The following is a 4,981-nucleotide window of genomic DNA, read 5'->3' as shown; positions in this document are numbered from 1 at the left end:
GGTCTGACGCCGGGACCGCACGCAGCACGCTGCTCCATACCATATGGCCTCCTCCTGCAGGTCCTGCCTCGGCCACCGGAACAGGCGCTCTAAATCCCCCAACCCAGCAAACACCAACAGCTCACTGCCACCACCACCATCTCAGGTCCTCAAGCACGGGAGGGGAAACACTGAGTCCCTTTTGTTGCTACGGTCTGGTTTTTATTGCTCCACAGTTGGCTGAAGCAGCCCGGAGCTGGCGGCACTGCCTCCCATCCTCCCTGCAGCAGACCCCCCCTTCGCAAACAGCTGTTTCCCCCAGCCCTGGGGATGCCCTGCACAGCCATGGCTGCTCTCATCCTTTCTCTCTTTGGGTGTGTTTTGCCCTAAATGACTGTGGTTTGAATCAGCGCTTTGCATGAGGGGTGGTCAGGGGTGAGAGCAGAGGGGGTGGAGAGAGGGAGTGTAGCCAGAGGTGCCACTGCACTGCTAAGTAAGCTGGGCTGTGCATTGCTGTTTCCAGGTGTTTATTTAGCCTTTTAATGCTTGAAAACTGGTAGAAACTTATTTTAAAGAGGAAAGCAGAGGGCACTCGGTCTCCACCCAGGATACCAGCAGGGACTTGCTGCACAAGCCCAGTGTTAGAAGGAGGTTTGAGGCTGGGGTGCTCCTTCTCTGCCTGCAGGCACCAGTGAGGAGACAGTTTTGGGTCCAACGTCCCACTGACTGCCCTGAAGCTCAGATGAGTGTAAAGGGAGCTGCAAAGACCCTGCATACATCCCCTACACAACCTCCAGACTGTGCCAGCAAAACCCCTGGGCTAGCGGGCTGATGGGTACCAAGTGCCTGCAAAGGGGGAGCATTTACCAGCACTGTCTCCCAGTTTAATGCTAAATGCAAAGTCCATATGCAGACAGCCTGGGGGTCACAGCTGATGCTCATGGACCTTTGTGCTGTACGTGTGGGCACGGCTGCCCTCTAACAGTGGCAGCTGAGGGAGCTCGGGCTTCCAGCCCAGATCCTGCTTGCCTATACTGAGGCATAAATTAAAAATAAGCCCTTGCTTTGAGCTGATTTTCTCCTCATTCCTCTGGATGTCATTTGGATTCGAATCCAGCCGCCTTTGGGAAGCTGGAAGCTTGCAAATCTCAACTTTTGAATGTTTGCAATTATGATGGTAATGGTAAAGCACATATGCTTCTGTGCTCTCTATAAGCCGTTAAGAGGCACAGTTGTTCTTTTACAGCCGTTTTACAGCCAGAGCATCAAGCACAGGCCGGAGAATAAAACCCTTGTGCACATTGGGCTGGAAAGAGGGTGGATGGTGGCTGCTCTGGGCTCAGCCGCCTCATGTCTCTGCCTCCCCCACTGCATTTAACTTTCCCCTGCTTTAGTTTTCCAACACCAGTAGCCCAAGATCTGCTTTGGTTTCCCTAATCCATTGAGCCTATGATAATCTGAAGAGGGGAGTAGCATCTTATTGCACATTAGCCCAGCACTCGACCCCAGGGATTCCTTATCCCAGTCCTAGACAATGGGTCTGAGAGACCTTCGGAGCAGGGTGCTGATGGCCATAGAAATTTCCTTCACAGAGACAAATGCAAGAGGAGACTCTTCCCCGGCTCCAGCCCTGGCTGGAACAGAACCGGTTTCAGTCGCTGAAGTTTTGGAGGGAAGCAGGTTTCTCTGGTGTTATCTTGGGGAATGGTGGGAGGTGTGGGGGGATGCACACGCCCCATGCACGCCCAGGGATGATGGCAGGAGCTCTGCCTCTCCTCTGCCTCCAGGCAGGGGACAGTGTCGCAGCGCGTGCTGGAAGCTCTTCCTGACAGCCTTCCTTCGCCTTCAGCTCTTCCTAGCTGATGATGTCGGGTGTTAGATGCTGATTTGCAAGCAGCAAAACCCACTCTGGCAGCACTGCTCAGCACAAAAGCATGAGGTGCTGGAGCTCTCCTATCGCAGCACAGCCCTTTGATGCGGGGCATCCACCCCACAGCAGCATCCTTTCCCTCATTCACCCCTTCGCCCCGAGTCCAGCTCAGTCCTGCATGGTAAAAATCACTTTTTTGGGGGGAAAGTGTCTCTGATTCCCCGGGTAGGGGTGGGGGGTGCTGGCTGGGTAGCTTTGGGGCTCCAAACACCCACTGCTGGCTTTTCTCGGGATCTGACTGTACCCCAAAACCTCCCACATTCAGGGAGGCTCCCAGGGCGTTACTTCACATTAATGATGGTGATGGCCCCCTCCTCCTCCTGCTCCTCGGGCAAGAACCTGGCAGCTCTGCTAGGCTTGCACCCCCATGATCAGCGGGGATCTGGGTCTGTCGGGCTCTCTGGCTGTGACAGAGAGGATCTTCTCCAGATCACCGTGCCCTGCCAGAAACAATCTGTTTACAGTGTCAGCGCTCGGCGTATCCCTCCCCGCTCGGTGTTGAACTGCCCGTATATCCCATTTCTGCAGGCGCAGAGACACCCTTCTGTAGTCCGGATGGCATTGTCACTACAGGGAATATTTCCGTGACATCCTCCAAGGCTGGTGGTCAAAGCCTAACGGAGCTCTTCTCCCAAATCCCCATCCCTAGAAGTGCCCGCGGATGTTGCAAGCATGTCCTTTGCTTTTTCTCGGAGGTCCCTGCTGACCTGAATTTTCCTGCGGGTCCTGCCGCTGCTTCCCAGGGATGTTAGAGTGTAGGTGCCGGGCTACAGGATTTCCCTCTCACAACCCTCTCCCTTTGGGGATGCAGCTAGTGGCTGGGTCACTTATTTGACAAAGATGAGCTGACGGCTCAGCGGGGCTGCGGGCTGCAGCCCCTGGTGCCAGCACTGCACGGAGCCAGCCCCGTCCGGCCCTGCGCGCCGGGGACGTGCCGGGCGGGTGCGCCTCGGCACCATGCCCTTGGCTTTGGTTTCCTTTTAGGTTGATGCACGCAGCTAACGCCTGTGAGCGGCTCTTCCCCCCTCCTTCTCGCTCCCAGAGACCCTTTAAATCGGCTGCTTCACACTCAGTAAACACCCTCCCCCCCGCCTTACAACCGTTCCCTTTCTCCCAGGTCATGCCAGGCAACCATTTTCCAGCAAACTCCCCGTTTTGGGCCAGTTTTTCGCTCTGCCTGTTAACAGTCTGTTAAACTCTCCGGGCCCCCGGGGCGACTCTGCTCGCGCACACGTCGGGAGCAATCACCCGGTGCCTGGGAAAGGGTTGCTGGCGTTACCTGGGCAGCAGCAAACTTTGCTTGCGCAGCTTCTCTCAAGGCCGATGCTATTAGTGGCTATTAGTGGTAACGCCCCCCATGTCTGCAACTTCCAGACGATGGGGCCTTTCATCAGAGAGCCCTCCGAGATGCAGGGAAAGTGTGGCTTTTGGAGAAGAGCAGTTTTCTTCCGCCTCACTAGATTTTTATCTCTTTCAGGAAGCTCTGGAGGCTACAAGCTACCTTACCTAATGGATCTCTATTAGGCTGAGGCACTGGGGGCCGATCGGACACGTCCCGGGCTCCAGCTGCTCTCTTCATCCACGCTTTCAGTGTCTTTGACTTTTGCCAGACTCCAGATGGGAAGCGACCGGGGGCCTGCAGGGCTCAGGCTTGGTGAATAGGGAAACGAAATTTTATCCTCTAAATCCATCCCCCAGCAAAACACACAAGTGTTTCACCCTCATGAGGTGGGAAGCTGTCTGTGCAAAGCTCCAGCCTGAAATGTCAGGTTGCCATGATGCCCAGGCAGAATGATGCTGGAGTGTTTCATCGCATGTGAGACCCTCAGCCAGCCCCCTGTGGCGTGGCAGGTAAGGCATGAGTCCTGAGGACAGGCTGGTCCATGGGGCTTCAGTGTTGGCCTGAAGGAGGCACCGGCCAGAGGGAGCTGAGCCTCCCCGACCTGTTTAATCCCACCTCCATCATTATAATGCCTTCTTGTATCACCACTTGCCGGGGGGCTGGGGTCTCCTATGCCAGCACTATGCAGCCCAAGGGCAGCCACATCCCCCAGGTTAGAGCACCAACAAGGCAGGACGAGGCATTATTCATCTTCTCTCTCACGGAGAATGGAGGGAATACATACCCAAGAACACTGTGGTGATGCCAGATTTGCTGACCTTCCCTGGTACAGGATTTAGGTCTGTCTGGAGGTGATGAGGCTGCAGCCACAGCTCCCATATGTCACTGCCCCTCACCCCAGCCACCCTTGTTACAGGCTGTGCAACATGTTAGTGCTGGGCAAGGGGCCTGATGGCCTCTCAATTTGCCCCACCCTGGTCTTACCAGAATGGCCCCAGAGCAGGCAAAGCAAACCATGCCCTTCTGGGAAGAGGAGCTGGCAGTGAGGATGAATACCACCTTTATGGGTGGCACCAGCCAGAGACCAGAGCAGTGGGTGCACATTACCCAGAGAGTCTGAACTTCGAAGTGCAAGCTGGGCAAGGGGCCTGATGGCCTCTCAATTTGCCCCACCCTGGTCTTACCAGAATGGCCCCAGAGCAGGCAAAGCAAACCATGCCCTTCTGGGAAGAGGAGCTGGCAGTGAGGATGAATACCACCTTTATGGGTGGCACCAGCCAGAGACCAGAGCAGTGGGTGCACATTACCCAGAGAGTCTGAACTTCGAAGTACAAACACAGAGCCAGCCAGTGGCTGGCTGAAAATCATCACGACTGTGGAGGATGACTTTCTAGGGGTGCCCCAGTAGCCCCCCACTTTGCCCATTGACAGCTCCTCTTGGGGGATGCTCTGATGTTCACAAGAGACTGGGACTGCTGCTCTCCCCCGTTTCCTGAGTGTCCCCTCGCTAGGGGGCTGCAGAAGGTTATCCCACCACCCCGGGGGCCCTGTCCCCCCAGCACGCAGCCCTCCTGTACCACTAAGTGCCAGCCTGCGGCCCCGCAGCTCCCGTCCGGGCGAGTGGGGGTGCCGGGGCGGGGGTTGGTGGTGCTCGGGGGCAGGCGGCCAGCGTGGGACTGGGGCCACGCGTGCCCGGCCGCCCGCGGGGTCTGCCCGGCCGGGGGGGGGGG

Source organism: Corvus brachyrhynchos, unplaced genomic scaffold, assembly GCF_000691975.1.
Source record: "Corvus brachyrhynchos isolate BGI_N302 unplaced genomic scaffold, ASM69197v1 scaffold56, whole genome shotgun sequence".
Lineage (NCBI taxonomy): Eukaryota > Metazoa > Chordata > Aves > Passeriformes > Corvidae > Corvus > Corvus brachyrhynchos.
Note: the sequence above shows the minus strand (reverse complement) of the source record.